This window comes from Danio aesculapii, chromosome 21, assembly GCF_903798145.1.
Source record: "Danio aesculapii chromosome 21, fDanAes4.1, whole genome shotgun sequence".
NCBI classification, from domain to species: domain Eukaryota; kingdom Metazoa; phylum Chordata; class Actinopteri; order Cypriniformes; family Danionidae; genus Danio; species Danio aesculapii.
The window spans coordinates 41821061-41846729 of record NC_079455.1 but is presented as its reverse complement, the minus strand read 5'-3'; the positions used below and the strand labels follow the sequence as shown (position 1 = coordinate 41846729).

At 35.9% G+C, this 25669-nt stretch overlaps 1 protein-coding gene across 1 annotated transcript in view; it reads right to left on the bottom strand.

Annotated features, from left to right (window-relative positions):
• Nucleotides 1-25669, bottom strand: part of ntng2b (netrin g2b) — a 148981-nt gene that overhangs the window by 109111 nt on the left and 14201 nt on the right. The gene's annotated exons all lie outside the window — the stretch shown is intronic.

Here is a 25669-nt window from a genome sequence, read left to right as displayed (position 1 = left end):
ATAACTTTACTCACATGCGAAACGAGGCCACGTGAATGGTTTGTGAGCACAATTAAATGCACACAGCATCCCATATCATCTGATAATTGTAAGAAATAATCCAAAAAGGCAGCTGACTGTGTAAAGCCACATAAAACAACACAAAAATACGATGAATATGCCGAGATCAGTGGCTAATCTGCCGGATTCAGCTGAGGTGAAGTGACGGCGACCAGCGAGACCTAGCTGTCACTCAAGTGGCCACGCCCTTAATTATGCAAACTTAAAATAACCTAATATAAAGGAAATGGATGAGTTATAAAATAATTCACCCCCTTCACAGTTGTCATGGAGGGTAATAATAGCTATATGAACCAAAATCGTTCTTTGTCCCAGGCTGTAAACACCTTTTTTTCTGCTGTAAATTTGGCCATTCTAACAGTGGGCTCAATTGCAACTTGCTCTATTATGGAGCCAGGACTAGCGGAATTTTGATGAATTGCAGTTTCAGTTACTTCCGTATTGGCTTCCCGAGGGAGAGCGGGAGGTTGCCGCTTGGTTAAATCTCATAAAATTGACTTTTCTTTCTTCAAATTTTGAGTTTGAGTTGAGTTGAGTTTGAGTACTTCTCACAGAACTGACCTTTTTTCTGTATTTTGAGTTTACGTCTTTTTCTTTTTGAGTTTTAGGTGATTAAAAAAATTCTGTTCTGAGCTGAAATTTAGTTTAAATCTCACAAAACAAACTTTTTTTTTCTCTGAAAATTTTTCTTCTCTGAATTCCAACTCCGATTTCATAATAATTTTTTCATAAAAATTGTTTACATTTTGTGATTTATTTTTTTTCTTCTGGAAATCTGTCTGAATTCATAGAATTTGAAAAACAGTATGCGAGAAGTACCCAGATTACCTACTACTTTCGCAGAGATTCTGAAGTTCGCATCCGATGCACATGACACTATCCCAAGATGCACCATGAGAGAATTCATGAATGGGAGTAAAGTGACGTAATTGATGTGGGTAGGTCACGTGATCATGAAAAAATGGCGGATGTAGTACATCTGAGTTCCATGCATACTACTGACATTCATATTTTTTTTTTTTTTTTTTTTTTTTTACGGTCGAGTAGTAAATTTTAATTCAAATGTAGTACCTAATGAGTAGTAGGTGATTTCAGACGCAGCTTAAGGTTCGAAATGGTCCTCTTCAAATATTGACTACTGTGTGTGTGTGTATAAGTATACATACACATTTCCAGCAAAAAGTTTGGTGTCAGTTTTTTTTTTAAGAAACTAATCTGTTCATCAAGGTGCCATTTTATTAAATCTCAAAAAGTGTAAATTGTTAAATATTTAATACAATTTAAAATTAAATTAAATTAAAACTGCTTTATTATTGTATATGTAGTTTCAAATGACATTATTATTCCAGTCATTATTGCTTTTATTACTACTACCATTAATAATAATAATAATAACAATAACAATAATAATTATTATTAGAGTGATTTCTGAAGGATCATGTGACTCTAAAGACTGGATTAATGAAGCTGAAAAATCATCTTTAAAACACTGGAATAAATTATTAAATTAAATTATAAACCACTTTTAAACAGTTATTTTATAGTGCAATAACATTTCACTATTTTTTATTAACAATTTCACAATTTATATTAAAGTATAAAGTATTTAAATATAAATATTAAAGACTTCTTTAAATATATATCAATATATAAAAAAAATTATATTAATAATAATAATAACAATAAAGGTCAATATTATTAGCCTCCTTTCTATTATTTTTTTCAATTGTCTACAAAACAAACCATTGTTGTTCAATGAGATTATCACCCTAATGTGAGATCAATGAGATAATTACCCTAACTTGCCTAATTAACCTAGTTAAGTGTTTAAATGTCACTTTATTGTGAGTACTAGTATCTTGAAAAATATCTAGTCAAATATTATTTACTGTCATCATGGCAAAGATAAAACAATCAGTTATTAGAAATGAGTTATTAAAACTATTATGATCAGAAATGTATATTTCATTCATTCATTCATTCATTTTCTTTTCGGCTTAGTCCATTTTTTATTCATCAGGGGTCGCCACAGTAGAATGAACCACCAACTTATCCACCATATGTTTTACGCAGCGGATGCCCTTCCAGCCGAAACACCCATACACACTCATTCACACTCATATACTATGGCCAATTTAGCTTATTCAATTCACCTATAGCGCATGTGTTTAGACTGTGCCACCGTGACGCTTCAAATGTATTACATACAATATATATTTAGTTCACATTCAGACTACAAAGTACACCTTTTCCTATTTCACAAGGCAGACAGTATTTGTGTGGGGAAAAGAGAGTGATATGTCAGAGATAGAAACTGACTGATTGACAAAAACATAAAGTGTGTGTGATTCACACATGCAGACACACACACAAAAAAATGAGAGATTGTAAACTCACACATGTGCCTGTTGTGGTAAAACTACAGCGAGGAACTGGTGGGCTTTTATTAAAAGCAGAGACTGCAGGGAGTGTGGATGTGCGAGCGAAAACTCCTGCTACACACACATCATTAAAAATCTGGGTCAATTCTATCATCTCGCTTTACAAAATCACGCAGACGACCGTCATCTAACTATAGCGCACGCTCAGGTGTGACGCCTTTGAATCTGTCTATTCAGCATGTTTTTGCGTGTGTCAATAATATCACATACACACACTTGGAATGAGAATAAACGCTCGGCTCCTTTTTGTTCTCCATCTCTCAGGACCCACGACATACACAAATGCTGCTTAATAAAGATGTTCACACACACACACACACACACGCACGCACCCCTCATAAGAGTAGCTCGTACAGCACGGTGCATCTTGGGAAATACATCATCTGATTTATGAAGCCAGGCACACAGAGAATAAAAAATATATTAAAGGGGAGATAAAACAAAGTGCGCGCATGTAAGAGAAAGACAGAGCGAGAATAAAGAGAGGCGGTGAAATGATGAAGCGTCTTCAGGCTGCTGAAGCTGTGAATCTAGATTTCACCTCATCTGTGTGACTGAGAATTACAGAACGGGCTGATAATCAGTGTTTGGACTGATGTGTTTGACTGTTTTGCACATTCTCTGTGTTTGTTTTTTCTTCAGCGTTGAGTTTTTAGTTAATTCGTAGCATTTGAGAGCTTTTAACTAAATTATTCACAGAAAAATAATAATCTATTAACTTTTTATTCGCTTGTTAAGTTGTGAGGTGTGAAATACTGTTTCCAAGCCACTACTTGTTTGAATAGAGAAAATATTTGTTTATGACCATATATCAGCTCTGTGATGCTTTAGTCAGGTCCCACATTAAAGTGATTTTATTATAAAATCATGGTGTACACTTCATTTCCCAGTACTGGGTTGCAGTTGGAAGGGCATTCTGCTCTGGCCACCCCTGATTAATAAAGGGACTAAGCCAAAAAGAGAATGAATGATTGTACACATCAGTCTCTGGATCTGCTGCATGACCAACACCAATATTTTAACAAATTATAAAATATTAATTATTTCTGGCCATCAGACATTAGGCATGGATATATATATACAGTTGAAGTCAGAATTATTCGCCCCCCTCTGAATTTTTTTTTTTTTTTTTTTTTTAATATTTCCCAAATTATGTACAACAGAGCAAGGAAATTTTCACAGTATGTCTGATAATATTTTTTCTTCTGGAGAAAGTCTTATTTGTTTTATTTCAGCTAGAATAAAAGCAGCTTTTATTTTTTTAAACACCATTTTAAGATCGAAATTATCAGCCCCTTTAAACTGTTTATTTTTTTCGATAGTCTACAGCAGTGTTTCCCAACCCTGTTCCTGAAGGCACACTAACAGTCCACATTTTCAACCTCTCCCTAATCAAACACACCTGAATCAACTTATCATAACATCAGAAGAGACTCCAACACCTGAAGTGAATGGGTCAGATAAAGGAGACATCCAAAATATGTACTGTTGGTGTGCCTCCAGTAACAGGGTTGGGAAACACTGGTCTACAGAACAAACCATCATTATACAATAACTTGCCTAATTACCCTAACCTGCCTAGTTAACCTAATTAACCTAGTTAAGCCTTTAAATGTCCCTTTAAGCTGTATAGAAGTGTCTTGAAAAATATCTAGTCAAATATTATTTACTGTCATCATGGCAAAGATAAAATAAATCAGTTATTAGAAATTAGTTATTAAAACTATTATGTTTAGAAATGTGTTGAAAAAATCTCTCTGTTAAACAGAAATTGGGGACAAAAATAAACAGGGGAGCTAATAATTCTGACTTCAACGGTGTGTATATATATGTATACAGCGCTTTGTAAACGTTTATTATTACCATTTAATGAGCCTTCCCATACAGTATGATATGGCGCTTGGACCCAGAAGCCGCTTTGTGTGACATCACACTTAACAAGCGTATACATCAGCCATTCATTCACAGGAACGAAATATGAAGCTTAATTAAACATAGTTTATTAATTTAAAGCAATTACAAATACATTACAAATGTTATTGCATATGTTATAATACCTTTACAGCAAATTACACTTATATATAGATAGATTTATATGTATACAGTATATAATTTTGTCTTTTTTTATTTGCATAAATAGTGCAAAAAATGTGGTTATATGTTAGACAATAGAAAAGACAAAAATGACAAAAACAGACAAAGATAACAATTGCTTTAATAACTACTTAAATAATATTTTATATCATAGTATTTAGTATTGTGTGCTAGTAAAATGTAATATAATAAACAAATCATTTAAAAAACAATATAATAATGTATATATTTTATGTAATATAATATTATATACAGTATATAAAATGACAATTTTTACTCTTTTCAAATAAACACAACCTTTTATATCACAGCCTATTGTCTATCTGTAAAACATAATTAGAAATACTTAAAACATTGCTTTATAACTGGTGGCTTTCTATTTGAGCTTATCTGGGGTTCCCAAAATACTCAATTTAAAAAACATTTTGAGTAAAAACATATATATTTCTACGTTTTTAATAGATTTGGCATTTTTAGCATTATTACACCATCAGAAATAAGTTATCTGGTTGACGTGCTAACATGCTCTTATAGCGTTTTCAAAGAGTTAATGCTACAGACTATTTAAAACTTTGCCAAAAATATCAGTGACTATTTGTTCCTCATCATTGAAGCCTTAAATCAGGGGTCATCGAACTTGTTCCTGGAGGGCCGGTGTCCTGCAGATTTTAGCTAAAACTCTAATCAAACACACATGAACAAGCCAATCAAGGTCTTACAAGGTATACTTGAAACACCCAGGCAGGTGTTTTGAGGCAAGTTGGGGCTAAACCCTGGAGGGACACCGGCCCTCCAGGACAGAGATTGGTGACCCCTGCCTTAAATCTATACTTTCCAGTTGGACTAAAAACCACTATCTACTTTGACTGTTAAAAAATGTGTATCAGCAAATCAGATGCAAACTGTTGATTTTTTTCCCAGCTTGCATGAGCCTGGATTTCACCTCAGCAGTCTAGATGCTCCTGTATTTTTATTTATTTATTTTTTTTATCTGTGTTTTTGACCTGTCACTGTCATTCTGTTGCACTGTGAAAACTTCTGTCACAAAAACAAACTCATTGGCAAAAAAGCTTTGTTAGACACATGTTTCTATTTGTACAGAAAGCATTTTTATATTTTTATACTTTGTATTTATTTTTTACAGCCACAAACTCTACATCAAAAGTCTTTAAATGCTCTACCTGACAAAAGTCTTGTCGCCTATCCAAGAACAACAAATATTAACTTGACTTCTAGTTGATCATTTGGTGTCAGAAGTGGCTTATATGAAAGGCAAAGGCCTCTAGATTACGCTTATTTGACCAAAATAAAATATGATCATGCCTTGATTTTGAATGATTTCATTAGGACAGTAAGGTCTGACTTTGCTTAGACAAAAGTCTCGTCACTGAACAGAAATAATGTCCAGTATAGAATATAAAGTCATGCTGCAGTGGAAACAGAATGAATATTGTGTCTGACTCCATCATGAGCTTGGAGGACTGCATCCATACATCTCTGCAATGACTCAAATCACTTAATAATAAAGTCATCTGGAATGGCAAAGAAAGCGTTCTTGCAGGACTCCCAGAGTTCATCAAGATTCTTTGGATTCATCTTCAATGCCTCCTCCATCATCTTACCCCAGACATGCTCAATAATGTTCATGTCTGGTGACTGGACTGGCCAATCCTGGAGCACATCTTCTTTGCTTTCAGGAGCTTTGATGTGGAGGCTGAAGTATGAGGAGCGCTATCCTGCTGAAGAATTTGCCCTCTCCTGTGGTTTGTAAAGTAATGGGCAGCACAAATGTCTTGATACCTCAGGCTGTTGATTTTGCCATCCACTCTGCAGATCTCTTGCACGCCCCCATACTGAATGCAACCCCAAACCATGACTCTTACTTCACCAAACTCGACTGATTTCTCTGAGAATCTTGGGTCCATGCTGGTTTCAGTAGGTCTTCTGCAGTATTGGTGATGATTGGGATGCAGTTCAACAGATGATTCATCAGAAAAATCCACATTCTGACACTTTTCCAAATGATCAACTAGAAGTCAAGTTATTATTTGTTGCTCTTTCAACTGGGATCGACAACAAGACTTTTCTCAGGTAGTGTATTTTATATTCGCTTTTATTTTCTGTTGCATTTATATTTCTCCAAAATTTAGATTCTTATAGTTATTGTTTTCATTATTGTTGTTATTATTCTCAGGTCACGAGTGTTGTGTAAGCATTTCACTGCGTATCATACTGTGTATGACTCTGCAGCTCTTTCGGTTTCTGATTCTGATCAATTCTAGTATGTGATGTGCAGTGCTTTGCAGCTAAATTGCATCGTATCGTTTAATTGCTACTAAGTGCCTCAAACAAAATTCATGCATTTGAGGTCACTCAGTCTGACTAGTTAATCTTAATGTGCGTAATGTATATCTTAATCCTTTCAGACACGCAGTGTAATACACTAATTCTGTTCTGTCGTCTGACTCTATTAGGACAGCGGTTTAAAGTTACCCTCTTCCCCAGGATCACATTACAGCTCTGTTCTTACAGCCCACTCAAATCTATTCCCTCACGATGCACACACACACATATATCTCTCATTTAATCCATTCTTTCTTTTCTCCTCCCCCTCTGTTATATGTTATTCCAGAGAAAACCTCACTTATACTGCTCTCCAGCTGTCTGTTTCTTCAAATCAGACAGAATCAGACATCATCGTCTGACCCGACTGCAACATCTGCACACACACACACACATGCATGCACACGTTCAAGCACACAAGCACATTCTGACCCCTGACAGGCTAAAACTATAGTTGGATTAGGGAAGAGAATGTTACACAGAAACCTTCAACCTCCAAATCCACTGAAACCCAACCCTCTGACACACTTTAGCGTGCTTTATGCGTTGCGTGACTGACGGTGTTGATGTGTGTGTCTGGCGTTTGTGCGTGTGTTCAGCTTTTGTTTATATTGTAGGGACTAAATCTCTCCAGAATGATAGTAAAACCTGAAATCACCTGCATCCTGAAGACTAAACAATGGCTCCCATGAGAAAAAAAAGCTTAATTAACATGCTAAATAATGAAAATTAAAGCGTGGAATGATTTCAGCGAAGGTTAGGTTTAGGGTAGGGTATAAATATATCATTAGCTCATATATCATTAGTACTATTTATAATTTGTGTACTTGCATGCTGTATTTGCAGACTTTGAAACGCTCTTAGCTGTTTTTATGCATGACTGTATGTGTGCTTACATGCATCTTGCAGCTGTATCTCTGCATTTGATTATTGCTTGTGAATGCATGTATTAGCTTTGTTGTTGCATATTTGTGTATATGCATGTTCTTGTAGGCATACCTTTGCAATTGTATGTGTGTACCTGCAAGTGTACATAGTTTTTATGCATCAGTGTGTGCACTAAAATGCATGTTTGAGTGTGTTAATGCATGTATGGATGTTTCTGCTGCTTAACACTTTAAAAGGACACTGTTGTAATATTATGACAGAGGTTCAGGTTTTCTCATGTAAATCTTTCAGGAGATCTGTATATTTTATTAATGTTTTGGTTTTTACATGTTGTGGTGAGGCATGCTCTGGTAATGCTTGAGAGAGTTGTCTGATAGTTAATCATTCTATAGATGGATAGTTAGTGATAGGTTTGTTAAACTAGATTGCTTAAGTTGTTATCAGGGGCAGACTGGGACAGCGTTTTTGTACAGGACAGTTATTGAACCCCAGGCCATTCTAGCGATCGGTGAGTAAAAAAAAAAAAAAAAGGGGGGTTGTGATGGGTAGGGGGTGAACGTGGCATGGTTGTTGATGCCAGATGGGCTGGTCTGAGTATTTCAGAAACTGCTGATCTACTGGGATTTTCACGCACAACCATCTCTAGGGTTTATAGAGAATGACCCGAAAAAGAGAAAATATCAGCAGTTCTGTGGGCACAAATGCCTTGTTGATTGCAGAGGTCAGAGGAGAATGGCCAGACTGGTTCCAGCTGATAGAAAGGCAACAGTTACTCAAAAAACAATCGAGAAGAGCATCTTTGAATGCACAAGACATCCAAACTTGAGGCAGATGGGCTACAGCAGCAGAAGACCACAGCGGGTGCCACTCCTATCAGCTAAGAACAGGAAACTGAGGCTACAATTCACACAGGCTCACCAAAATTGGACAATAGAAGATTGGAGAAACGTTGCCTGGTCTGATAAGTCTCCATTTCTGCTGCCACATTCGGATGGTTGGGTCAGAATTTGGAGTCAACAACGTGTGGTTTATTTATAAACTAATTTCGAGAGGATCACGTTCTTATGATCAACACGGCTGGCACCTCATTAGCTCCGTAATATACCCTATTAGATGATTATGGAAGCATTATAAATACTTTTTAACTCCAGTTATCTTCGTCTTGAAGTTTCCCCCCTTCCAGCCCTACGTCCCACCCTTTTTCCGATAGGGCGACACGGTGGCCCAGTGGCTAGCACTGTTGCCTCACAGCAAGAACAATGCTGGTCCAACCTCCTATCGGGCCAGTTGGCGTTTCTGGGCGGAGTTTCCATGTTCTCCCCATGTCCCCGTGGGTTTCCCCCGGGTTCCCCGGTTTCCTCCCACCGTCCAAAAACATACAGCCAATCGACTTAATCAAATAATCACACAAGACAACCTTAGTGTACACTTCTCACACGGCGACAGCAGGGGAGTTCTCTAGACCTACCTGAGCTCGAACTCCACTCTCGCCCTTCTAACGGGAGGGAGCCCCGGGCTCGAGGATATTACGAGCTCTATTAGGGCTCTCTCCCGGGACAGCATGCCAATTACGCTTTATTGATTATCAGCTAAGTGTGAACTCTTGAAATGAAAGTATGGATCCAACCTGCCTTGTATCAATGGTTCAGGCTGGTGGTGGTGTAATGGTGTGGAGGATATTTTCTTGGCACACTTTGGGCCCATTAGAACCAATTGAGCATTGTGTCAACGCCACAGCCTACCTGAGTATTGTTGCTGACCTTTATGACCACAGTGTACCCATCTTCCGATGGCTACTTCCAGCAGGATAACACCATGTCATAAAGCTTGAATCATCTCAGACTGGTTTCTTGAACATGACAATGAGTTCACTGTACTCAAATGGCCTCCACAGTAACCAGATGTCAATCCAATAGAGCACCTTTGGGATGTGGTGGAACGGGAAATTCGCATCGTGGATGTGCAGGTGACAAATCTGCAGCAACTGTGTGATGCTGTCATGTCAATATGGAGCAAAATTTCTGAGGAATATTTCCAGTCCCTTGTTGAATCTATGCCACAAAGGATTAAAGCATTTCTGAAGGCAAAAGGGGGTCCAACCCAGTATATATAGAGTGTATATGCTCGTATTTGTTAATTTAATACATGTATGTATATGTTGAAAATGTGCATAAATAATGTGCATATATGCAAATGTACATACACAGGCTTGTGTGTGTGTGTGTGTGTGTGTGTGTGTGTATGTATGTATGTATGCACGTTTGCATGCTTGTTTTTGCAGGGTTCAGTGTGCCAGAACAGAATGTGCTGTGCGTGAGCTTGTGTACATGTTTGCAAAAATCCACATAGTCTTTTTTGCATGTGTGTATGCAGTTTTATGTGATTTTACTGTCCACACACAATTCGTAATTCTTCAAAATCTTCATTTAGAGGCATTTTGCACAGTGCATAATCCGCTTTTTTAAACCCTATTTTAATATTATGAAAAGACTTGTATTGAAGTTGAACATTATAAAATATTATTGAATATTATTATAATTGAGGAAAGAAAATTATTATGAAAATAATTATATTCAAGTTTAATATTATTCAAATTATTGCATATTACACTGTTAACAATTTCCTGTAGAATCTACAGTAACTATCTTAATTAGCATTATCATTATTGTAACTACTGTAGTTTGTACTGTTATTATTTGTTTTTATGGAATGTCTGCAGCAATATGGTAAAGTCCATAACACATTTCCTGTCAAGGACAATACAGTTTACTACTACTGCTTATGGTAGATCAATTACTGCAAGAATACTGTGTTTACATTTACAGCATCATTAACCTTGCTCTATATGCATTTATAACATTGTACAGTGCTCAGCATAATTTAATACACCGCATTTTGAAAATAAATATTTTTATCCGTTTCTCTGTGTGTATAAAGTAGGTCATATATTTTAGTGCATTTAAACAAAACAGATTTATTAAACAGATATATTTATTTAATTAATATTTTAGTCACCAAACATATTTAGATATTGAAAGATAAAACAATTAAATTCAAGCTAAATATTGCAAAAACAATTACAAACTATACAATTTCAGCAATTTTTATAAATTTAAGAATTTTCCTCTCTTTTAAAAATTTGTATTTAATATTTTTCTGTAACATAAACATTTGAGTGTACTAGTTTTTGGACCGTTATCGTGAGTTATATCATTAGATTGGCTCCAGATTTGGCTTCAGTATTGACTAATCTAATGTATATGCACAAATATCATATTGTATAACTTCCTATTATGAATCATCTAATGAATCACTTATGAACACTCACAAACCTCTGAATCAACATAACTCAGTTTAATGATTGCATTAATGTCTTCATTTGATTCTTAATTTATAAATGACTCTCTCAAGCTGATTCTTTTAATGAGTCACTTTTGCAGACTTTCACAAAAGCTACTGAATCAACATGACTAAGTTATAAATGAAAAATATGCCTTGAATTTGAATCAACGAATCAATCATGTTGATTTACAAACTCTTAAAGGACTGAATCAATATGATTCTGAAATAATGGCATGTCTTTATGTTGATTAAGAAATGACTCTCTTGAGCTAATTCCTCGATTGAATCACTCATGACGTTTCACAAAGTTACTAACGGTAAATAAACTACTGAATCAACATGACTCAATATTAAATAATGACATAAAAGTATTTAAACTGACGTTTTAATCAACAACAGCCTCTCTTTAGATGAATCTTCAAATTAATCGCTCCTAAATACTCACAAACTTATAAAAACTGCTGAATCAACAAGCCCTGGTTTGACGATTCCATAAATGTCTAAATCAGATTCTTTATTAACAAATGATTCTTTTGGGCTGATTCTTTTAATGAGTCACTTGTGAAGACTGAATCAATAAATCAATCATGCAGACTCTCAAACTCTTTATATAAAGGACTGAATCAATGTGACTCATGTCTTTATATTGACTCAAATCAAAAGACTCTCTTGAGCTGATTTTTTATTTTTTTAATGAATCACTCATGAAGTCTAACAAAGATAAAAAGATTGAAAGATAAAACAATTAAATTCAAGCTAAATATTGCAAAAACAATTACAAACTATACAATTTCAGCAATTTTTATAAATTTAAGAATTTTCCTCTCTTTTAAAAATTTGTATTTAATATTTTCTATAACATAAACATTTGAGTGTACTAGTTTTTGGACCGTTATCGTGAGTTATATCATTAGATTGGCTCCAGATTTGGCTTCAGTACTGACTAATCTAATGTATATGCACAAATATCATATTGTATAACTTCCTATTAAAAATATGAATTTAAAAGATTTGTGAGGGGTGTACTTATATATGCTGAGCACTGTATACCTTTTAGTGTAAAATGTACAGTCATTTTCACAATGCAACTTTAAAATACAGTAACACACCACATAAGTGTCCTACAATGAAATACAGTTCATATATTACAGTTAAATACTGTGTCATTTACAAAAAATCGTTAACAGTGTATTAATAATTTTGTCTGTGGATGACCTTGGCCTTAAAATGCATGTGGCAAAAGATGCAAAACTAGCATGTATACGCTTTCCAGACAATCCCATCCTCCTGCCCCATATAAACACACTCACACACACGCACACACACGCGCACACACACACATATGTGGCCAACTGTTCCGGCAGGTGGCCCACATCACTAAGCTCCTAGAGCAATTATCCGCGCTGGAATCCCGTCGCTGCGACAACAATCAGCATGGAGCTAGATCCCTGTCACGGCGTCCATATAGCAGCCTGGTAAACCAACCAACTGGGACATTACATCACTGTTAAACTGGAACTTTACCTCATACCAAGCAGAGTACAACATAAGTGTAGTAAAATCGGTTAATCTGTCTCTCTCTCTCTTTGTGTCTCTGTGGATTCATACACCTTTAGACCTTACTGTAGCTGTGCGTGAGTGTGTGTGTGTGTGAGTGAGTTATAGCAGTCTTTAAGAAACTGAGAACACAATGTGAGCTCCATTTGGTTTACGAGAACATCACTAAGAATACAACACTCTGAGGAATACACTCAGAAGTGTACGTCTGTTGCAAAGCCTAGTCTGTTCTCGCTGACTATAGTCAACATAGGCAGCTTCCTTCTAAAGCAGCATCTTGCCTGAGCTGGATCCTCATCGCAGCCCCAGATGGATTTTCGGCAGGCTTTTTTGTGTTTTCTGTGCTTTTTTGCAGATCAAATGTGTTAAACGGAGCTGACAGCGCTGCAGTGTTATTGATGGCTGGAAGCATAATCAAATGATTGAATTAGACCAAATATTTAATAAACAAACATGCAAGGGTTGCGCTCGCGAGTTATGATTTCTTAAAATGTAGCTCACTAGGATTAATAAAAAAACGTAATATGTAAACGTATTAATGTTTAATTAATAAACATTTAAGGTGAATGCGTCTAATAGTTTTTTGCTTAATGTTCCATGGATTGTTGAAACTTCATTACAGCAAATGTAAAAACGTAGCTAAGCTGCAAATGATTCTTTATGAATAAATGACTCTTGATATGATTCTTCTAATGAATCAATCATGCACAAACTCTTTTCTCTAAAGGACTGAATCAATGTGACTCAGTTTGAAATAATGGCATGTCATTGATTAAGATGATTAAGAACAAATGATTCATTTGAGCTGATTCTTTGATTGAATCACTCACGAAGCCTCACAAAGTCAGAAACTAACAAATCTGTAAAGACAACAAGCGATTATTAGCTCAAAAAACTACACACATATGAATCAATCATGTTGATTTACAAACATTTTTATAAAAAAAGGACTGAATCAGCATGACTCAGTTTGAAATAATAGCATGTCTTTATATTAAGAACAAATGACTCTCTTTAGCTGATTCTTCGATTGAATCACACAAGTCTCACAAACTCACTTATATACAGTATTGATTCAACACAACTCGGTATTGAATAATGACATTAAAAGTATTTATACTGATATTTTAATGAACAACTGACTCTTTTTAGATAAATCATCTAATGAATCACTCATGAACACTCACAAACATCTGAATCAACATAACTCAGTTTAATGATTGCATTAATGTCTTCATTTGATTCTTAATTTATAAATGACTCTATCAAGCTGATTCTTTTAATGAGTCACTTTTGCAGACTTTCACAAAAGCTACTGAATCAACATGACTAAGTTATAAATGAAAAATATGCCTTGAATTTGAATCAACGAATCAATCATGTTGATTTACAAACTCTTTTATATAAAGGGCTGAATCAATATGATTCTGAAATAATGGCATGTCTTTATGTTGATTAAGAAATGACTCTCTTGAGCTGATTCTTCGATTGAATCACTCATGATGTTTCACAAAGTTACTAACGGTAAATAAACTACTGAATCAACATGACTCAATATTAAATAATGACATAAAAAGTATTTACACTGACGTTTTAATCAACAACAGCCTCTCTTTAGATGAATTTTCAAATGAATCGCTCCTAAATACTCACAAACTTATAGAAACTGCTGAATCAACATGCCCTGGTTTGACGATTCCATAAATGTCTAAATCAGATTCTTTATTAACAAATTATTCTTTTGGGCTGATTCTTTTAATGAGTCACTTGTGAAGACTAAATCAATAAATCAATCATGCAGACTCTCAAACTCTTTTATATAAAGGACTGAATCAATGTGACTCATGTCTTTATATTGACTCAAATCAAAAGACTCTCTTGAGATGATTTTTTTATTGAATCACTCATGAAGTCAAACAAATCACTTATTGTATATAAACTTCTGAATCAACATGACTCAGTACTAAATAATGACATTAAATGTATTTATACAACTGACTCTTTTTAGATATATCTTCTTATGAATCACTCATGAACACTCACAAACTGTTGAATCAACATGACTCAGTTTAATGATTGCATAAATATCTTAATTTGATTCTTAATTAACAAATGTATCTCTTGGACTGATTCCTTTAATGAGTCACATCTGAAGACTCACAAAAACTACTGAATCATGACTCAGTTTCATAATTCCATAAATGTCTTGGGCTGATTATTTTAATGAGTCACTTGTGAAGACTCACTCACTAAAACTACTGTATATATATATATATATATATATATATATATATATATATATATATATATATATATATATATATAGATAGATAGATAGATAGATAGATAGATAGATAGATAGATAGATAGAATCAATCAGACTCACAAACTCTTATATAAATGACTGAATCAACATGACTGAGTTTGAAATAGTGGCATATCTTTATATTGACTAAGAACAAATGACTCTCTTGAGCTGATTCTTCGATTGAATCACTCATGAACTCACTTGTATAAATGCTGAATTTTATTCATAAATACAATTCTGAATGTTAAATGATGATTTAATCAACAATGGACTCTCTGTAGATGAATCTTCTAATGAATCACTCATGAACACTCGAACTTATAGAAACTGCTGAAGCAACATGACTTAAATGATTCCATTAATTCGATTCTTAATTAACAAATGACTCTTGGGCTGATTCTTTTAATGAGGCACAAAAACTACTGAATCAACATGACTCGGTTATAAATGACGTATACGTATTAAATTTGATTCTTTAGGAGGAAATTACTTGCTTGAGCCCATTCTTCTAATGAATCACTCACGAAGGCTGGCTCACAAACTCAGAAACTAATGAATCGGCATGACTTAGGAATGACAAATGACTATAAAACTATGTATAAAATAATTCTAATCCATTTGTAATGAACTCTGCCCCTCTCTTACACTACATACTGTATAGCACTATTATTTTTGCAGTGTCATATGTCATAGAGATATACCGCATATAGGTGTCTGAGAAGCAAGCAGAAGTGCTAACAGAGATGCTCACCTGGAGTTTCAGCACAGGTGTGCGTCATGATTAAGTGTAAATACAGCCAAAAGAAAATCCAGAGCAACCACATTTCATCACAAAATCCTCAAGATGGCAAAACCTAAAAGGCTGTTCTTTAATAAAAGTTCTGGAGCGTCGAAAAGGGCTTGCAAACACATTCGTCTTTTCCAAATGAAAAACTGTGAGGTCAAAGCCTTGGAAACTTTCTTTGTAAGTTCTGCACATTAGTATTGTTGTGATTAACATAAGCGGATAATATTGTGCATCTTTATAATCGATGTGTTTTTAATAGATATTAATCAGAAGCTATTTTACATTCTCATAAATTACGCTGAGCATGAAAACAATTGATTATTTTGATGTTTATGTATTAAAGGGCACCTATGGTGAAAAATCTACTTTTCAAGCTGTTTGGACAGACATGTGTGTAGATATAGTGTATAAACTGTCATATTGGGGTGATATAAACACACCCACTCCTTTTTTTTCAAATTTAACAACATAAAAACAGTGGACCAATTGGAGCGGTTTTCAGATCGACCGCAACTTTACGTAGGAGTGTGGTCCCCCCGCCCACCAATATTCATTGACAGCTGCGCGCATTAACATGTCCGGTAGTCACGTGTATAATCATATAATCAAGACAGGACGAGCGCAAAGCAGCTGGGAATAAAAGGTGTGTTCAGTTCGCTAGAGTCATCAATCATCATCAAACGTGATCAAGAGTGAGTTTCACAAGTTTAACATGTTTTAAAACAGAGCATGTGTGAAATGAATTACAGCGATTCACCTCAGATTCACTTCATCAGCACAGCCGCGTGTCAGAACAATTATAAAAGAAGACTCTTCAATCGCGGTTTGTGGACGTTAAATCGGGTTTATTTTGTACATTAATGTAACAGATATCCATACAGCTGTGGATATTAGCAGTATCATGTCACATAAAAATCCTCTCTCTCTCTCTCTCTCTCTCTGTCATTGTGTTCGTGTCTGAGCTGTGTGTGTGCGTATGTCTGTGCTACGTTTGTGTGTATGTGTGTGCGCTATGTGTTTGTGTCCTTGCTGTGTGTGCGCGTGAACTTTGTAATGACATTGTGTGTGACTCATTGTTGCAAATCCACAAAAAAATGCATCAAATACTGATTGTTAAAGTTCTTACTGTAGTATTTCTCACACACGTTACGTGAGATCTGCTTCCTGAGGCAGCCGAGGGCGGCGATTGCTGACAGGCACGTGGGAACGGTGGACGGGGAGGACTAGCCTTAAAGGGCCAGTACAAAAAAAACAGCAAAACCTTTTTTCCAGCTATAATCTATAATTCCAGCTATAACCTTCAAACAGCTGTAATAAATAATCTGATGGGTGTTTTGAGCTGAAACTTTACAGACACATTCTGGGGGCACAAAAGACTTATGTTAAATATGAAAAAAGGGGTAGCATATGTGCACTTTAAGTGTTGGGGTTTTGTTTGATGTTGCTCTTGAGGCTCTGTTTTGCATTGATTTTTACCATGGTTAAGCGTTTTTAGATCTTCTCTCTTGTACACTGACGAAAATAGCATAGAAACTATTTTCACATTTTAGTTTCTGAAGTATTACAAATAAATGACAAGTAACTGATTGAGAGACACATGAGCTCTTGATTTAGAAAGACTAAAATCAAATATAATGTCTAACACTGTCAATGATTTTTGTAAATGACACCGTATTTAACTGTAATGTGAACTATATTTTATTGTAGGACAGCTATGCGGTATGTTACTGTATTTTAATATTGCCACAGCCATATCACCCTGCAACCCAAGACCGGTTACTCACTGAAGCTAAGCAGGGCTGAGCCTGGTCAGTATGGGAGACCTCATGGGAAAACTAGGTTGCTGTTGGAAGTGGTGTTAGTGAGGCCAGCAGGGCGCCCTCCTCCATGTCAGTCCTTATGCCCCAGTATAGTAAAGTATAGCCATTGTATAGTGAAGGAAACCCCATACTGTCAGTGAGCACCATCTTTCGGATGAGACAATAAACCGGGGTCCTGACTCTCTGTGGTCATTAAAAATCCCATGGCACTTCTCGTAAAGAGTGGGTGTGGAACCCTGGTGTCCTGGTCAAATTCCCTCCATCGGCCCTATCACTGTCTCTCCACTCCACCTATATCTGATGTGTGGTGAGCGCTCTGGCGCTGTTGTCCTGTGGCTGCCGTCACATCATCCAAGTGGATACTGCACACTGATGGTGGTGTGGAGAGACTCCCCTCATGATTGCGAAGCGAGTTGGGTGTATGGCCAAACCCAATAAATGTGCTATATAAATACACATTACATTACATTGTGAAAATTGCTGTCAATTTTACAGTAAATATATACAATGGTGTAAATGCATATAGAGCAAGATAAATGGTGCTGTAAATGTAAATACCATATTCTTGCTGTAACTGATTAAACATAAGTTACTGGTGAACTGCTGCCAGTAAGTTACTGTATATTCTACAGCAGTGTTTCCCAACCCTGTTCCTGGAGGCACACCAACAGTACATATTTTGGATGTCTCCCTTATCTGACCCATTAACTTCAGGTTTTGGAGTCTCTTCTGATGTTATGATAAGTTGATTCAGGTGTGTTTGATTAGGGAGAGGTTAAAAATGTGGACTTTTGGTGTGCCTTCAGGAACAGGGTTGGGAAACACTGCTCTACAGGAAATTGTTAACAGTGTTTAGTTGAATTTCAACTTACAATTTTGACTTTGTTTTAATGATCTATTGCGTTACGCTTCATTAGAATTTTTATATTCTCAGTTTGCATTTTAATTTGAATGTTGTAAAGCATTTGAGCTGTTTTTTGTTTTCTAAATATGTACCTCTTATTTTAGTTGAGTTATAGTCATTTTTATGAATCAAGTTCAACTACTTTTTCTAAAGTAAAACATTCACATTTGTTTTATTTAAAGCAATAAAACAGTTATGGTTAAAATTGTATATATAGTTTATTATAATCACTGTTTTGAACACTAAATATGCATGTGTAAAATACAGATGAAGTCTGAATTATTAGCTCCGCTGTACATTTTATTTTACCCAATTTCTGTTTAATGGAGAGAAAAAATCCAGCACATTTCTAAACATAATAGTTTTAATAACTCATTTCTAATAACAGATTTATTTTATCTTCGCCATGATGACAGTACAGAATATTTATCTAGATATTTTTAAATACACTTATGTACAGCTTAAAGTGACATTTTAAGACTTAACTAGGTTAATTAGGTATGTTAGGGTAATTAGGCAAGTTATTGCGTAACAGTGGTTTATTCTCTAGACAATCTGAAAAAAAAAATACTTAAAGGGGCTAATAATTTTGACCTTAAAACTTATTTTAAATGAATTAAAAACTGCTTTTATTCTAGCTGAAATAAAAAAATAAGACTTTCCCCTGAAGAAAAAATACTATAGGAAATACTGTGAAAAATTCCTGAATCTGTTAAACATTATTTGGCAAATATTTGAAAAAGAAATAATAATTAATAATAAATAATAATAAAATAAGACTTCAGCTGTATATTTCATAAAACATTTTAAAAAATAGTTTGAGAATGAAGATGTATTGTGTAAAACAGTATAGTCTTGTGCTCTGACATCAGTGAGATCCGTGTGACACATTTATCCTATTAAAGTAGTACAGTAGGCGCCAGCTGTCTTTTGTCTTTCTCTGACCATCTCAAGCTGCTTTCACTTAGTCCTTTCCATCTTTCCGTTTGCTTCTGTACTGATTCTTGCGTTTTGCAGTATGTAGTATGTATAGTGTGCACAGTAAGCACATTTTCTGCATGCTCAGAATACCCAAATGACTACTCAAAACACAACAGTACACACTGCATCCTGTTATTTAATGAGCGCCGTTATGGTTTTTCCTGATATTACTGTACATGTAATGTGGTCATTTGTGACCCTAAACCACTCATAAGGGCTAATTGTTGGATATTAAGATATATACATCATCTGAAGGCTGACTAAATAAGTTTTCCATTGATAACAATATTTGGCCGACATGCAAATTAAGTTCTTAAAAATGCTAATTATTGATCACATATTAAGCTTTGATTTATTTACAGTAGGAAACTTACAAAATGCCTATATGGAACATGATTTTTACTTAAAGGGCACCTATGGTAAAAAATCTACTTTTCAAGCTGTTTGGGCAGCCATATGTGCATGTATGGTGTATAGACTGTCATATTGGGGTGATATAAGCACACCCAGTGCTTTTTTTTCAATTTAACAACATAAAAAACGGTGGACCAATTGGAGCGGTTTTCAAATCGACCGCTACCTGACGTAGGAGAGCGGTCCCCCCGCCCACCAATATTGATTGACAGGCGCGTCATCATATCCTCAGTTTGTTGATTCACGTCCGCCATTTTCAGCGTGAGTCGAAGCGATATCACTAAAGGAACACCCTAGCTCTTGTTTTAGATGCAAGGCTCATTGGGCTCAACACAAGATCAATATTCTCCACATTATCGCTCTAATCAGAATTATTGGTTGTATCTTTATGTAGGTTTGCAAACATGTGTACTTCTCATTGAGTCTACCTTATACTTCAGCCGTTTGCATTTCTCGCGATCCCAGAAGCTCCCTGTGATCTTAACTAGCATGCGTTTTAGAATTCTAAACATAGGTTTCTATCAGGGTACACTCAAGTCGACGGCTGGGCGCCGCGGACCGCTGCAGAAACCTATGTTTAGATTCAAAAACGCGGGGCGCGCCGATTCGGGACACTTCATGTCTCTGCCGCGTCACAGAGAGTGTCTGGTGTGCCGTGTCGCAGCTTCGAGCGGCGCATCCGGTGCCTCAGTCAAAGTTAATTCAGTGTGCGTGGTTATTAGTTTCTGTGTACAAGCTCGGCACTTGAAACTAGCACACAGTTGGCTGTAAAACTGTACAAAGACACATTTGATTTTGTACTCTCTGCTTGGTCTGTGTCCGAGTCATACATGTACGACTGAATGGTGATCCTCTCTCTCTCCTTCTCCGTCTGCCTGTCTGTTGCAAACGCAGAGCGGGTGAGCTCATGGCCCCGCCCCCTTGTTACGTTGGCGGGAAGCCGAAACTAATTTACATGTGAAGCAACACACCCCTAAATCAGCGAGCTGTGGACACGCCCCCAACATGACACTTTTTAACACATAATAAAAATCTGAATTGTGTTTTAAACTGAACCTAAACTGGCACACTCAGAAGCACCATAATATTAATATTAAATCATAAAAAAGAGGTAAACTATGTTACCTTTAACGTTATGGCTTTTACTCTGTTTTCTTCATCTTTGTTAAGCTACTTTGACACAATCTACATTGTAAAAAGCACTAGAAATTGGCTATCAATTTTTAAACGCTTTTCGATGCACATCAAGCCGTGTCCTCTATAGTTACTCTATAGATACTTTTTGGACTTCCTCCGAATATTGCAGGGTTATCGAATGCAAACACTTTTGCGTTTTTTAAATTCTTTTACCAAAGATTTCCTCTGAGTTTTGAGACTGGTTATGAGATGCAATGAGCTTCATTCATTTGGAAAATCTAAGGTTTACAATAAATGCCAATTCTAGTGCTTTTTCTGAAACATGGGACCCATTTAGAAATGTTTATTTTTTTTCCGATCATGTAAGTACTTCTACAGATTGTCAATCTAAGCCTTAGGGATTGCAGAATGAATTTAATTAAGTATATTGTATAGGTATCTGAGGATTAAGTTGATAATTTTAGTTTCTTGATGTACTTTGTAAATTATTTCTAAATGTAAATGATCCATTATATATTTTATACATAATTGACACTAACTTCTGTATCACGGGGAGTAACAGAGACAACTGAATTTAGGATCCATGTGCAGGTTTATTCAAAGTCAGGTAAGCAATGGTCAACACAGATGCAAACAGATGTATAAAGGCAGTCCAGAATCGTAGTCAAACACAGGCGAGAGGTCGGAAGGCAGGTGGCGAACAGGGACAAAAGTTTAAACGAGACTAGGATCAGAACACAGGAAAACAAGACTAAGAGAACGCGTTGAAATGTCACTTTACAGATAACAAGACTCAGCAATGGAAGTGAGAGTGTGTGCTGTATAAATAGTGTCTGTAATCAGTCTAGAAGCTGCAACAGCTGTGGGAGTCTAATCAGTGGAAATGAGGAAGCATGTGTGTGTGTGAACGGAGTGCATGTATGAATATGTAGTCCATGAATGGCGGATTTGTAGTCCATAGGTTATTGTGTGTGAGATCCAGCGATCTAGGAAGTTATGATCGCTGGTGATCATGACAACTACTCTTTTTAATTTTAATTTTTTCATGTATTTACCATTAGTTTCCATTAGATTCCCATTTTTATTTATTATTATACTTTTTTTGTGTGTATGTAATTGTAATTTTATTTAGTTTATAGGGAAAGGGTTGAGAATAATATTTTTTTACATTTTTGTGTAAAACTATACTGCTATTTCTGTAAAAGTTTAATAAACAGACAAAAAAGCGCTAGAAATAATAATGAATTGAATTATTCTAATGATGTTCCTGCAACAATATGTTGACATTTGTAAATATGGTAATTAAAGTATGAAGATTTGTAATAGATTTGCATAGTGCCCATCTATGGTCTTCCTTCAGTTCCTTTAAACAAGGTCTATGATTTGGATATTTAAAAGCTTGTTGCTGACATGTTAAATAAGTTGATTTATATTTACTGTGTGCTGTGGTTTTACATGTACTCTGAACCATCACAGTAAAGCCAGTTTGATTTTGTTAACTAGTGCTGAGGAAGAGCTGAAATTCCAATATGCTAAGGAAGATTTGGGTTTCAACCTATCACAATACCAACTGACAAATCAGAGAACAGGAAGGCGGGGTTTAGAGACCCATTAAATATGGTTTGTTAATAGGAAAATAATTGGGTGAGATACAACTATTTGAAAATCTGGAAGGGTGGAAAAGGGTGGAAAAAATCTTTACTTAATATTCCAATTACTCTTTGCGTTAAAACAACTATTTATCACTTTTACTCATAGATTCTAGTTGATCTAGTTGAAAGTGGTAGAAGGTCGAATTTTTTTATTTTTTTTTTTCCCCCATCAATCATCTGTTGAACTGCATCCCAATCATCACAAATACTGCAGAAGACCTACTGGAACCTGCATGGACCCACGATTCTCACAGAAATCAGTCAAGTTTGGTGAAGGAAAAATCATGGTTTGGGGTTACATTCAGTATGGGGGCATGCGAGAGATCTGCTGAGTGGATGGCAACATCAACAGCCTGAGGTATCAGGATAGCACTCCTTCTCATACTTCAGCCTCTACATCAAAGTTCCTGAAAGCAAAGAAGGTCAAGGTGCTTCAGGATTGGCCAGCCCAGTCACCAGACATGAACATTATTGAGCATGTCTCGGGTAAGACGGAGGAAGCATTGAAGATGAATCCAAAGAATCTTGATGAACTCTGGGAGTCCTGCATGAACGCTTTCTTTGCCATTCCAGATGACTTTATTAATCAGTGATTTGAGTCATTGCAGAGATGTATGGATGCAGTCCTCCAAGCTCACGATGGAGTCAGACACAATATTCATTCTGTTTCCACTGCACCATGACTTTATATTCTATACTGGACATTATGTCTGTCTAAGCAAAGTCAGAGCTTACTATTCTAATTAAATAATTAAGAATCAAGGCATGATCATATTTTTTATTTTGGTCAAATAAGCGTAATCTAGAGGCCTTTGCCTTTCATATAAGCCACTTCTGATACCAAATGATCAACTAGAAGTCAAGTTATTATTTGTTGTTCCTAAAACTTGGATAAGCGACAAGACTATGTCAGGTAGTGTATAATAGATTTGCATAATGTTCATCTATGGGCCAATCAGAGAACAGGAAGGCGGGGTTTAGAGAGACATTGAATATGGTTTGTTAATAGGACAACAATTGGTCAAGATACAACAATTTGAAAATCTGGAAAGGTGGAAAAAAATCTAAATACTCAGAAAATGACATTTTATTTTTAATTAAATCCTTAGACATGCATAATACTGATATATTTACACTACGAAATTGACAAAATGTCATTATAAAACTCTTAATATTTCTAAAGTTTTTTGCATTAAAATAATATTGATCATATTACTCGTCGATTTGTAATATATTTGCACAATGTCCATCTATGGACCAATCAGAGAACAGGAAGGCTGGAGTGACTGGATCATAAGCCAAGCATTTTAGACATTGTGAGAAATCAGCTGATGCTGCAATATTATGTGGATTCAATATTCTGCGATATTATGAGAAATATTATATACCTTAAACAGATGTAAATGAACAAAGCGAAACCTTTAAAATGACATACAGTAATAGCAGGTGATTTTAAAAAGCAGGCAGTATACAGTATATTCAGTAGCTAATGAGTTGTTATTCTGCTCTGAACATAGGCAGTGTCTCATTGTTTTCTATCTTCTGTCAAATCTCTTCTCCCTTCTTCCTGTTTCCTCCCCCTCTTCTTCACTTCCCGCTTCCCTCTCTCTCTCATTTCTATTTTTAGCATTGGCTCATTTGTGCCTCCAAATCAGAGAGCACAGTTGTGTAGCACGTTTTTTTTTACTTTCAAACACACACACAACATATGTTCACACATTAACATGACATGTTGTTTCTTGTGCATTGTGGCTGTGTGCATTTAAAGGTGTATCTATGCTTATTTAAAGTGTGTGTGCGTTTGTGTGTGTATGTATGTGTGTGTGTGTGCGTGCTATTTCTTTTTCCGCTGAACTAAGCTGTGATTCCCCATCATTAGGGATCTCTCTCTCTCTCTTTCACTCTCTCACTTTTCTTTCCAGATAATATGAACCAACTCAGAATAAACCGCTGGAAAACAAACTGTGCCACAGGCTCCGAATTTAAACTTCTGTCGCATCTACTAGTGAACTGGGAGAATTTACAAGAGAGGAATATTTATTACTTGCTATGAAAGTGCCTTATTTTATTGTATAAAAATACACCTTTTGTAACTACAAGAATGGAATTATTACAATGTTTTGCCTGTGTTATTGTGAAAATAATAATGCAGCATCATATACTGTACAAAAGAAAGCAGATTAGCATCTCTGCCACGTAATATTTATAGTACTGTATTATATACACTCACCGGCCACTTTATTGGATACACCTTTCCAACTGCTTGTTAACGCAAATTTCTAATTAGCCAATCACATTGCAGCAGCTCAATCCATTTAGTCATGTAGACATGGTCAAGATGATCTGCTGCAGTTCAAACCGAGCATCAGAATGGGGAAGAAAGGTGATTTAAGTGACTTTGAAGGTGGCATGGTTGTTGGTGCCAGACAGGCTGGTCTGAGTATTTCAGAAACTGCTGATCTACTGGGATTTTCACGCACAACCAACTCTTGGATTTACAGAGAATGGTCTGAAAATGAGAAAATATCCAGTGAGGGGCAGTTATGTGGACACAAATGCCTTGTTGATGTCAGAGGAGAATGGCCAGACTGGTTCCAGCTGATAGAAAGACAACGATAACTTAAATAAGCACTTGTTACAACTGAGGTCTGCAGAAGAGCATCTCTGAACACACAACACGTCCAACCTTGAGGCGGATGGGCTACAGCAGCCAAAGACCACACCGGGTGCCACTCCTGTCAGCTAAGAACAGGAAACTGAGGCAACAATTGACACAGGCTCACCAAAACTGGACAATAGAAGATTGGAGAAACGTTGCCTGATGAGTCTCCATTTCAGCTGCCACATTCAGATGGTCTGGTCAGAATTTGGCGTCAACAACATGAAAGCATAGATCCATCCTGCCTTGTATCAATGGTTCAGGCTTGTGGTGGTGTAATGG